Raw genomic sequence first — 13,555 nt, forward strand, 5'->3', positions numbered from 1 at the left:
AAAATTAAGAAAGGATGTTGTGAACTTTTGTAGAACTTGTCACACTTGTCAACTGGTTGGCAAGCCTTATCAAGGACCACCAGTGGCACCTTTACAACCCATCCCTGCTTTCGGGGAGCCCTTCTCAAAAGTGATAGTGGATTGTGTTGGCCCATTGCCAAAAACCAAAGCAGGAAATGAATATTTGTTAACACTCATGTGCACAGCTTCAAGGTATCCAGAGGCTATTCCCCTGAGAAACATTAAAGCAAAGACAATTGTGAAGGCTATGCTAAAATTTTTCACACTGTTTGGCCTACCAAGGGAAATTCAATCGGACCAAGGGAGCAATTTTATGACTGGAATATTTCACAAAGTGGTGTATGAATTAGCCCATCAAATTATGTCATCTGCCTATCATCCTGAAAATCAAGAGGCCTTCAAAAGGTTCCGTTTAACTGTGAAAAATATGATGAGGGCTTATTGCGTGGAAAATAATAAGGATTGGGTTGAAGGAATCCATTTGTTATTGCTTGCTGTTAGAGAGGCAACTCAGGAGTCTCTTGGCTTTAGTCCATTTGAATTGGTGTTTGGTCATGAAGTCCATTACTATTGTTGAAGGAACAGTGGATACATAATGATATACAATCAAATCTGTTGGATTATGTTTTCAAATTTAAAAACAGATTACATCAGGATTGCAAGATGGCAAGGAAAAATTTTAAAACTGCTCAGGGGAAAATGACAATTTGGTATGATCAAAAAGCAAAAATTATGGACATTAAACCTGGCGACAAAGTATTGGCTTTCTTTCCAATGCAGTCAAACCCTTTGAGAGCTCAGTTTTCAGGACCATATAAAGTGAAATCAAAAATTAACCAGATCACCTATGTCATTGAGACACCTGATCATCGAAGAGAGACACAGGTCTGTCACGTGAACAAGCTTAAACCTTACTTTGAGAAAATGTTTTGTGGAAAGTCATGGAGCACAGAAAGTGATAAGTCCCAGGCTGGAAAATTCTATAGTTTTACAAAACTTAGACACCAAGTTAATGCATTTGACTAAATCAGAAAGGGAAGAAATGAAGACATTACTTATGAAATTTAAGGATATATTCCCAGATGTTCCAAGAAGAACTAATGTGGCTTGTCATGATGTGGAGGTCGGTGATGCTAAGCCTATTAAGCAGCATCCTTGCCGAGCTAATCAGGAAAAGAGCAGATTGTTGGATCAAGTGGTCAAAAATGACAACATCAGAAAATCAAGTTCAAATTGGAGTTTACCCTGTGTTCTGGTGCCTAAACCAGATGGCTCAAATAGGTTTTGTACAGATTATCGAAAGGTAAACATGGTGACAAAGACTGATGCATTCCCTATTCGCAGAATAGATGATTGTATAGATAAAGTAGGGAAGGCTAAATTTTTCACAAAGATCGTTCTCTTAAAAGGATATTGGTGTGTTCCTTTGACAGAGAAAGTCAGGAAGATTTCTGCATTTGTTACACCTTCGGGATTGCATGAGTATAATGTTATGCCTTTCAGGATGAAAAATGCACCTGGCACATTTCAGAGAATGATTAATGCAGTAATTCAGGGTTTAGAGCACACAGGAGCCTATATCAATGATTTAGTAATTAGTACAGATACATGGGAAGAACACATGCTTGAATTAGAGCAGTTATTTCAGAGACTGGTGGAAGCACACCTCACAGTGAATTTGCACAGGAGTGAGTTGGACATGCCACTGTAATTTATCTGGGTTATGTGGTAGGACAGGGACAGGTGTCACCGGTTGGAGCAAAAGTATTGGCTATCACTGAGTTCCCCATCCCCAGTAATAAGAAAGCTCTTTGGAGATTTCTTGGTATGATTGGCTACTATCGAAGATTTTGTAAAAACTTTGCAGAAATTGCACTCCCATTACCAAAACTACTTGGAAAGAAAGAAAAGTTTATCTGGTCAGATGCATGCCAGGAAGCATTTCTGAAGTTAAATGACATTTTATGCCATCAGCCTGTAGTTTTGTCCCCCAACTTTGAAAAGCCATTCTTTTTAGCTGTGGACACCAGTGACAAAGCAGTTGGTGCTGTACTGTTACAGAAGAAGGATGGTGATGGAGAAGAACATCCTATTTCGTACTTCTCAAGAAAATTTAACGACCATCAACGAAATTACTCGAACATTGAGAAGGAGTTATTAGCGCTTGTTTTAGCATTGCAACATTTTGATGTGTATATTTGTACTGCTCAAAAACTATTAATAATATATACTGATCATAATCCATTAGTTTTTCCAATGAAAAATAAAAACAGATGGTTATTGAATTGGAGCTTACTATTACAAGAGTATGATTTAATTATTACACACATAGAGGGGATGGATAATGTAATAGCAGATTGTTTGTCAAGATGTTAATCTGGGTAGATATGAGTCTAATCACATACTTATTGTAAAAAAAATTGAGTGTTTATTTTATTTTATTTATATAATACTTTCATTTATTGTTAAAAATTTGTTCTTATGGAACAATTTTTTTTTAGCAGGGTAGGTGTTACAGAGTTCTATGTTGTCTATTGACCAATGTGTTGTGTGGTTTTATGTTAAAAAAAAGTGACAGTTTGCCTTTAAGAGCCAAGGTGAGAGTGGGAAACGGACTGAGCAGAAAATTATCTAAAATATCTGGACTTGGACGATAAACCACCACTGGGGGTGCTGTGGAGTGGAAGGAGGCCCAGAGCATGAGTCATGGTCTGGAAAACAGTTTAGAATGTTGGGATTTCAAAAAGGATGAACATTCCAAAGGCAGTCAGAAGGATCTGGACCAAGCCAGTTGTTCCTCTCTCTGCAAGCAACACAAGACAACTTCAAACTTTGTGCTCTCTATCTCTTTCTCTTTCCCAAAGATCTTTTGGCTTCAGTTTACCAAACAAACTGAATTTTGTTTATGATCTTTGCTTCAATTGAGATCGAAGTTTTGTGAGTTTTGTGTGTTTTGTGTTTGTTTTGCGTCTAAGTTTTTCTGTGGGCTGGTTGGACGTGTTATTAGACTTTAATTACATAACACACAAAGATCAGCGTGTACAGATCCGTTGTCATACCCACGCTTCTGTTCGGCTCCGAATCATGGGTCCTCTACCGGCATCACCTACGGCTCCTAGAGCGCTTCCATCAGCCCTGTCTCTGCACCATCCTCAACATTCATTGGAATGACTTAATCACCAACATCGAAGAACTCGAGCTGGCAGAGGCCGTAAGCATCGAATTCATGCTGCTGAAGACCCAACTGCGCTGGGTGGGTCACGTCTCCAGAATGGAGGACCATTGCCTTCCCAAGATCGTGTTCTATGGCAAGCTCTCCACTGGCCACCGAGACAGAGGTGCACCAAAGAAGAGGTACAAGGACTGCTTAAAGAAATCTCTTGGTGCCTGCCACATTGACCACCACCAGTGGGCTGATATCACCTCCAACCGTGCATCTTGGTGCCTCACAGTTCGGCAGGCAGCAACCTCCTTTGAAGAAAACCACAGAGCCCACCTCACTGACAAAAGACAAAGGAGGAAAAACCCAACACCCAACCCCAACCAACCAATTTTTCCTTGCAACCGCTGCAACCATGCCTGCCTGTTCCGCATCGGACTTGTCAGTCACCAACGAGCCTGCAGCAGACGTGGACATACCCCTCCATAAATCTTCATCCACGAAGCCAAGCCAAAGAAAAAACATATGTTATATTTAGGCTGGGGAATTTATTAGTTTTACACTGTTTTAGAAATTTGCATAGTAACCAGTGGGCATTTTTATAAAAGGGGGGATTTTGAATTAAAGTTTGAAGGTGAATTTTTTTGTTAATAAAGTAATTGTTCATCTTTACCCATGTGTGATATGCCTTCTTTGTGGTTGCTGGTTTGATCTTGTAACAGGTGCAGTATTAAAATGGTTGGCCACTGGAGATCCATGTCATCGATGTGGACAGGGAGATAGTGATCAGTGAAGGCGATTTCTCAGTCTGCGTCCTGTCTCTCTGATGTAGAGAAGGCCACAACGGGAGCACTGGATGCAGTGGATGACTCCTGTGAATAGACAAGTGAATTGGATTGAATGGTGGTGAGAGAAGAGGTGTGAGTCCAAGTGTGCACTTTCTGCAGTCACAAGGGAAGGTGCCAAGAAATGGGCAGCAATCGGGCCATTTTCATTTAGCAGGAGTTGCAAACAGCAGATGCTCACCACATTTAAACCTCGAGGGTGATTTAAAGAGACAGTGCACAGACCATTTAAACACCACAGGAACTACCAGCAGTGGACCTTTGGCCAGGTAAAGGAGACCTAACCACATGGACGCGGGGATGGGGGCGGGGGTGCTACATGTCAGGCTGAGATGCTGGGACCTGAGGCTTCTGCTCCCTATCATCCTCCTGGCCAACATACAGTCCTTGGAGAACAAACTTGATGAACTCCAAGCCAGATGTCAATACCAGAAAGTCATCAGGGATGTGCTTTACAGAAACATGGCTAAACACGTACATTCTGGACACGGCGCTGCAGCCCAAGGGCTACACTCTCCATCGTGCTGAATGGACACCGGCGTCTGGAAAAACCAGGGGAAGGTGGCGTTTGTGTCATCATCAATTCCTCATGGTGCACAGATGTGATGGTCATTTCTCAGTCCTGCTCCTCAAGCATCACTCATTCTACCTGCCGAAGGAGTTCACTGCCATCATCCTGGTTGCAGTGTATATTCCGCCCCAGGCTAATGTCAGGCTGGCACTGGGGGACTGAGCACTGTGATTAACAGCTAAGAGACAGCACATCCTGCTTTCTTCCCGATCATCGTGGGGTCTTCAATCAGACCAACCTGAAGGAGTCTCTGACAAACTACCACCAACGCATCACATGCAAGACCAGGGGAACCAACACATTCAACCACTGCTACACTACCATGAAAACACATATCGGGCCATACCACAACCGCACTTCAGCAAGCTGATCACCTGGCTATACCTCTAATCCCAGCATACAAGCAGAGACTGAAGACCAAAGCACCAGTGGTGAAGACAGTGAAAATATGATTGAGGGAGGCAGAGGAGTGTCTGCAGGACTGCTTTGAATTGGTGGACTGGACTGGAACATATTCAAAAAGTTATCCATAGACTTGAATGAACATGCAACAGGTAAAGCCGACTTCATCAAGACCTGTGGGTCTTGGGTGTTCCCCAAGCAGAAGCCCTGGATGAATAAGAGGATTCGCAACCTGCTGAGGGCTAGAACAAGGGTGTTTCAGGCCGGGGATCAGGATCTTTACAAGAAGTCCAGGCAGGATCTGTGAAAGGCCATATCTGAAGCAAAGTGGCAATTCTGGAGGAAGCTAGAGACAGATCCTACACGCCAACCATGGCAGGGACTGTGATGAATCTGTGTCATGCTGTCAGTCTTTTGTTGTGCTTAGTCTGCTTTACTAACATTGGACATGTATTATCTCTACCACTAAAGACACTCCCCTTGGCTATAACTGTGTATGCACCCATTATCATTCATTACTGTACTACTCAGTTTCTACTAATAAAAGTCATGATTTCTGGTTAACCACACAGCCTTCAATTTCTTCATTTACTGGCACTTCAGGGACTAAAGGCCATTATAGCCTATAAAGTGAGGGTGAACACTGTAGGTGGCTGTGATGCTTCATTACCTGATGAGCTAAACACCTTTTATGCCTGCTTAGAGAAGAAGAACCAAACAGTGCGTACTAGAATCCCTGAAAAGGCTGAGAACTCTCATTGATTATCCACACAGGCGCACCCAAAGGATGCGTGCTTAGCCCACTGCTCTACTCATTATACACCCATGACAGTTGTCGGCAGATTCCAAAACGGCAATAAGGAAGCGTACAGGAGGGAGATCGATCAAGTCATTGAATGGGGTAACAACAACAACCTTGCACTCAACGTCAGCAAAACCAAGGATATGATTGTGAACTTCAGCAAAAAGTCAGGGGAACATGACACTCTTCTCATCGAAAATGTCAAAATCTCTGAGAATCTGTCCTGGAGCCTCCAAGCAGACACAATCATAAAGAAGGCTCGCCAGCGGTTATACTTTGTGAGGTGTCTGAGGAGGTTCACTGTGTCACCGAAGACTCTTGTACACTTCTACAGGTGTACTGTGGAGAATTTTGGCTGGTTGCATCACTTCCTGGTATGCAGGCACACGGACTCTCAGGACAAGAATAAACTCCAGAGTGTTGTTAGCTCAGCCTGCAACATTACAGGTACCAGACTACATGAGGCGGTGTCTTAAAAAAAGCAGCCTCTATCTTCAAAGACTCCTACCACCCAGGCCACGCCCTCTTCACTCTGCTACGATTGGGGAAAAGGTACAGGAGCCTAAAGTCGAGCACTCAGCAGCACAAGGACAGCTTCTTCCCCGCTGCCATCAGATTCCTAAATAATCAATGAACCAAGGACACGGCCTTACTTTTCGTGCTCTATTATTTTTATTTTTATAGTTCTGCCATAAGATGGTTACAGTATGAATGTTTGCACTATGATGGAGCCGCAAAACATTGATTTTCATGACTTGTTCATGACAAAAAATTCTGATTCTGATTTTGATTCTTAATGGATGAAGGAGTCAGTGGGGGAGCAGTCCCTACAGAAAGCGGAGAGGGGACTTCCAGATGGCTATTGAATGGAATAGCAGCAGTAGTTCTTTTTTTTAAACTTTGTCCATTCATTCCTTTTAACTTTTCAACCTAAGTGCTTTATATGTTGCCCACTTATTAACTAATATTGCTGAATATTTCAAAATGGCTACAAGTGCTAGAGCTGGGAACAAAATGGCAGAAAGAAGGAAGAAACACCCACTCCGAACGTAAACTCTATTTTTGATCTTCTGAACAGACACACATGGGAAATAACTGAAATGAGAAAAGAAAGTCAATAGGAAATTAAATCTGCATTTGGAAAGGGTTTGCAGTCGATACCAGCAATTGATGAGCACCTGGGATTATTGGAGGAAGGCTTGGGCACAATTAATGATCATGTTGACAAATTAGAAGTTATTTGTTTTGAACTGTCTGTCAACAATTTCAAATTAGCTTCGAAAGTGGTTGATTTGGAGAGCAGAAGCAGACAACAAAATACACAAATCTTAGTCTTAGCAGAAGATATGGGAACTGGGCAGCTGACTGAGTTCTTTTCAGATCTACTTTTGGAAGTTTTTGGAAAGGATTTCTTTTCCACTAAGCCTGAGCTTGAGAGAGCACATAATTCCTTGGCTCAAAAGGACGCCGCCTGCGTGCAGTAATTCTCCAGTTCCACCAATATCAAGTAAAGGATCATGTAATTCATGTGTCTGAAGTTTTTCTATTACTGAACTTTTTGCTTTGCTTTGATTGGGTGAAGTTTGGCTGTTTTGTCTTTTGTTAATGGAGGGGTAATGTTTTTGTTTGGTTTCTGGTTTAGTAAGTTTTCATTTTTTTCAATTTTAGTTTAGTTGCTTTTTTCCATGAAAGATTTGTGGAATATATTAATTTTACCTTATTGATGTTGATATTAATTTCTTGCATTTGTTACTCATTTATCAATAACACAAGTAGTGTTTTGTACTTAGTTTATTATACGACATGGGAAAGTAGGGTCAACACTAACGATAAAGCATGCGCTCACAGTCCACTTTCCATGCGGGAAATCTTAAAGCTAATAAGTTATAGGTTTTGGATACTTGGTCTACCAACCCTGCAAAGTTAAAAGGGGAACCTTTTTTTTTCATGGTTTATTATTATTTTGAATTCTTGTTGTCTAGAAGTGTTTGGGAATTTAACATGCAAAAATATTTTTTTATTTATTGCTCTCTGTGGGAAGAAAGATTAGATTTAATTAATCAGATTAAACAAATTGATTTTCAACCTGCACAAGATTAGATTTAATTAATCAGATTAAACAAATTGATTTTCAAGTTAAAAACCCTGAATTATATAAAAAGAGAGTTGAACTTAAGTCTAAATTTGATCTTCTTTCTACTTATCCCATTGAACAGCAACTTTTGAGGGATAAAATTCAATTTTACATTGATGGTGAAAAATCTGGTAAGCTTTTGTCTTTTTGCCGCTAAGAGACAAATTACTAGATTCAGATAGACAATGGTAATGCACCACAGAACATTCTAAAATAAATGGTACATTTAGAGAATTTCATTCTAGACTGAATACTTCTGAATCTAACAAGGACAATAGTCTAATGAAGGATTTTTTTGGACTGTTTAAATATTCCCACACTTTCTCAGAATAATTGTATGAGTTTGGAGGAGCCTCTTTTGCAAGGGGAAATACTTCTTGTTATTTCTTCACTACAATCAGGTAAATCTCCAGAACCTGATGGGTATCATGTGGAATTTTTAAAATATTTTTCTAAATTGCTTGTGCCCCAATTAAGTTCTGTGTTTAATGACTCATTTAAACAGGTCAATCATCCATCATCTTTTAATGAAACTTACATTCTCCTATTGCGAAAAAGGGGAAAGATCAACTTGAGTGTTCTTCTTATTGTCCAATTTCTTTACTGAATGTTGCTATGAAGAACAGCTAAAATGCTGGCCCAAAGACTGGAGAATATATTACCTTTATCTCTGAAGAATAGACTGGCTTCATTAAAAATTGTTATTTTTAAATATACATCATTTATTGTACATTTCATATTTACCCCCCACTCCTGTCCCTGAATGTGTCCTTTCATTAGATGCAGAGAAAGCTTTTGATTGGGTGGAGTGGGATTATTTATTTGCGATCCTGGAAAAAAGATTTGGACCATGTTTTATTAAATGAATTAAATTATTATATTTATGTCCTACTGCTTCAATTCCTACTAATTCAGAACAGTCAAAATCTTTTATTCTTCAACAGGGTACTTGTCAAGGCTGTCCTTTAAGTCCATTAGTTTTTGATTTGCTTTTAAAACAATTAGCAATTGCCTTTCATGAGTGCAGAGATTTTTCAGAGATTTACAGGGAGGGTATTGAACTTAGTTTCCCTATATGCAGATGATCTTTTGCTTTTTGTATCTAAGCCAGATACATCTTTACCATTCTTACTATATTTCCTATCTCAATTTAGTCAGTTTTCAGGGTAAAAAATGAATCTGCATAAGAGTGAACTTTTACCCTTAAATGCTCCTGTATTGAAGTATTTTAAATTTCCTTTGAAAATTGTGAGAGATCAACTTACTTATCTTGGTATTTCAATTACAAAGAGTTATAAACATCACTTTAAGGAATTTTTTTCTACTTTACTTAAACATGTTAAATCATCCCTAATCAGATGGTCACCATTATCTATTTCTATGGTTGGTTATATTAACTCTATTAAAATGAAAATTTTACCTAAATTTTTGTATTTTTTCCAATCTATACCATTTTTTAAAAATTCCTACATCATTTTTGATTCATATATCTTACATATGGCAAGGAAAATATCTCCAATTGAATACATTTAATCTTCAAAAATCTAAAAGAAATGGTGATTTACCATTTCCTAATTTTAGATTTTATTACTGGGTGGTCAATAAATGTAACTTGATTCCTTTGTTACAATTTAATAATGGAGTTGACTGCCCCCACATGGATAGGAAATGGAACTAAATTTTATTAAGAATTCTTCCATGTTGGCAATTCTTGAATATCCTCTTCTTTATACAAATTAACTGTCAATTCAGTCATTAAACACTGAGTAAGAATGTGGACACAATTTAGAAGAATTTTTTTGGATTTCAGAGCTTTTCTCTTGTTAGCCCTATTATATCCAATCAGCTTTTTCAACCTTTTTGGCAAGATTCTGCTTTCAACGATTTGGCATAGATGGGGTATTAAATGTTTTAAAGACGTTTACATTGAAAACAATTTTGCATCTTTTGAACAATTGATTGTAAAATTCAATTTATCTAAAGCTCATTTTTATAAATTAGACACTTTGTTCAGTCTCAGATTCCTGATTTTCCTGGGACTCCCGAGGTGAATAATCTTGATACATTTTATGAACTACAACTTCCCTATAAAGGCTTAATATCTCTTATTTATGACAAATTGGCACATCTAATACAAGCCCCATTAATGAAAATCAAGAGTGTCTGGAGCAGGATTTGAACCTTTCACTGTCCAATGAGGTTTGGAACTCTTTTTAAACTGATTAACATGGCATCCCTTTGTGCATGGCATTGTCTGCTGCAATTCAAAGTGGGACACAGAGTGCATGTCTAAAGTCAAATTGTCTCATTTTTATTCAGACATAAATCCATGATATAATAAATGTAAAACAGGTGATGCTTCTTTAATTCATCTGTTCTGGACTTAGAAAATTTTTGGAAAGAAGCTTTTCAAACATGATCGGTGATTCTCAATTTAAAATCAGAACCCAGCCCTTTAATTGCATTTTTTGGAACATTCCAAGAATATGATAAGTTACTAACTTCAATTCAATGCTGCATTTTATCTTTTACTTCACTGATGGCGGAACATGTAATTTTGATTAAATAGAAAGATTATACCCCACCTACACATGTACAATGACTAGGGTATATTATATCTTGTTTAAATTTGGGAAAAATTAGATATGCAATCAAATATTAAATTCCAAATCCAAATGATATAGGGCTTGTTCATGGACTTACTACCATAACCTTAAGATTTAGTGTTAATCCGGAATTTTGGCATCAAGCTGTTCCTCTCTAAAACTGTGCTATTTGAATTTATGAATGTTAATTTTCAACCTTCCTTATGGGAAGGGGGTTTTGAATTTTTTTTTCTCTTTTGTTATGTTCTATTGGAACTTGTACTTATGATCATTTTTATAACTTTTTTTTCTGGTCTTGTAGCACACTTTATAACTATACTGTACAACTTTTTTAATTGTAAGAACATCAAAAAAAAAATTTTTAAAAGAAGACAGAGAGGGGAAGATGTGTCTGGTGGGGAAATTATGGAGGATTTAATGCAGAGGCTGGTAGGATGAGAGAGGACCTAGCCAATGTTGATTGGAAGGGGACACTAGCAGGGATAACATTAAAGCAGCAATGACAGGAGTTTCTGAGAATAAATTAGAAGACAAAGGATTATTTCATCCCTAAGAAGATGCATTCTAAAGGGAGGATGGGGCATCCATGGCTGATAAGGGAAATCAAAGACAGCATAAAAGCAAAAATTACTGTGATGCAGAAGGATTGGAGAGTTTTTAAAAACCACAGAAGGCAATTAAAAAAGCAATAATGGGAGAAAAAAAGAAATATGAATGTCGATACCAAAAGTTTTTTCAGATATACAAAGAGTAAAAAAGAGGCAAGAATGGACATCAGACCAGTGGAGAATGATGCTGAAGAAGAAGTAATGGGGAACAAAGAAATGGTGGATGAACTGACTAAACTTTCACTGTGGAAGATACCAGTGACTAGCCAAAAATTCAAGAGACTTACTGAATAGGCACAAGTTTTGTCACTTTTATGGGGGAGAAGGTGCCTAGAAACTGAAAGGTCTGAACGTGGATAAGTTTTATGAGGTGTTACAAGATCAAACCAGCAACCACAAAGAAGGCATATCACACAGGGGTAAAGATGAACAATTACTTTATCAACAAAAAGTTCACCTTCAAACTTTAATTCGAAACCCCCCCCCTTTTTATAACAATGCCCACTGGTTACTATGCAAATCTCTATAACAGTGTAAAACTAATAAATTCCCCAGCCTAATTATAACATATGTAATCAAAATCTAAGTTATATTTCAAACCAGCCCACAGAAAAACTTAGATACAAAACAAACACAAAACACACAAAACTTTGATCTCAACCAAGCAAAGATCATAAACAAAATTCAGATTGTTTGGTAAACTAAAGCCAAAAGATCTTTGAGAGAGAGAGAGAGAGAGCACAAAATTCGAAGTTGTCTTGTGTTGCTTGCTGTGAGAGGAACCACTGGCTTTGTCTGGATCCTTCTGGCTGCCTTCAAAATGATCATCCTTTTTGAAATCCCAACATTTTAAACTGTCCTCCAGACCATGACTCATGCTCTGGGTCTCCTTCCACTCCACAGCACCACCCAGTCAGTGGTGGTTTATCTTCCAAATCCAGAAATTTTTAGATCATTTTCTGCACATGCTCAGTCCGTCTCCCACTCTCTCAGCAGTCCACCTTCACCTTGCCTCTCTAATGCAAACTGTCACTTTTTAACATAAAACCACACAACACATAGGCCAATACACAACACAGAATTCTGTAACACAAGTAAGGTTAGCAGAGCGAGGAGTTTTCTCTTTGGAGTGAAGAAGGATGACCTAATAGAGGTCTACAAGATTCTGAGAGCCAACATCTTTTTCCCTAACACCAGAGGACATCTGTACATAGTCAAGGAAAGAACATTTATGGTACGCACCAGGAGTATTTAAAAAAAATTTTTTTAAACACAGAGTTGTGGGTGCCTGGAATATCGTGCCAGATATGGTGGTGAAGACTGAAACACAAGGAGCATTTAAGAAACTCTTAGACAGGCACATGGATGAAAAAAAAAGAGGGTTACGAGGTAGTAAGGGTTTAGTAAATTTTGGAAGGAATAGATGGGTCAGCACAACATCAAGGGCCAAAGGGCCTATACTGCGCTGTAATATTCTATGTTCTATGAGTTGCTTATGCAATTTCACCTTGAAGGGTATAACATAGCAACTCTTACAGAGAGAGAGAAATTGATAGATTTTATATGGTCTCAAATTGGTGCCAAACTAAAAGATCAGCCCTAAATTCATCAAATGGCAGAAAAGTGACAACAATCCAATGATCAACTACTGTTAATTTCTTATTTTCTTATTTTAAATGGATTTCACAGTAATTCACATCGAACTACTGTACTTTGTAAATGATTAAAGTGGCAGTGTTAGGGCAAAGGAACATTTGGAATGGGGCTTGTGACTATAATTGAGTCACTGGAGACTGAAGCTGGTTGATATTGATCACAAGCAAGTTTTCTGAGTATCTTCTCCAATGTTTTCTGAGAATCTTTCTCATTTCCTAACAATCAATAATTTTCTTTTAATATATTTTAAAAACAGAGATACCACTAAATGATTAACAATGGTTTCAATAGCTATAATTACCACCTTTTAACTTTAACATTTTGAGTGCACACAGGTAATTTTTACAGAATTACATATTGACAATCATAGTACACCTTAACCAAGAGAATATTTTTGAGTAGCTGGTCTGAGGGATTCTGAGCTCCAAACACCAGGTAACCAAAATGCACAACTTTTGTTACAATGTTGAGAGGTGGCATTCAAAAAATAGAAATAGATAAAATATTGTGAGAAAATAGGTATGTCCTGTGACAATCTTGTGAGTTGCTCACTTAATACCTTTCCCATTATCATTATGAAGGAAACATTGATGGCTAATTAAATGTAAACATTCATTTATTCCTTCTCCTATGCATTTACAGAGGTAGAGAATGAAAACATCCACCATCCAATGATTGATTTCAATGGCATTAAGTTATTCACTTTACAGCCTGGAAACAGGACCTTCGGCCATACTGATCTCATTCCCT

The sequence above is a fragment of the Narcine bancroftii genome, chromosome 3 (genome assembly GCF_036971445.1).
Source record: "Narcine bancroftii isolate sNarBan1 chromosome 3, sNarBan1.hap1, whole genome shotgun sequence".
Taxonomy (NCBI): domain Eukaryota; kingdom Metazoa; phylum Chordata; class Chondrichthyes; order Torpediniformes; family Narcinidae; genus Narcine; species Narcine bancroftii.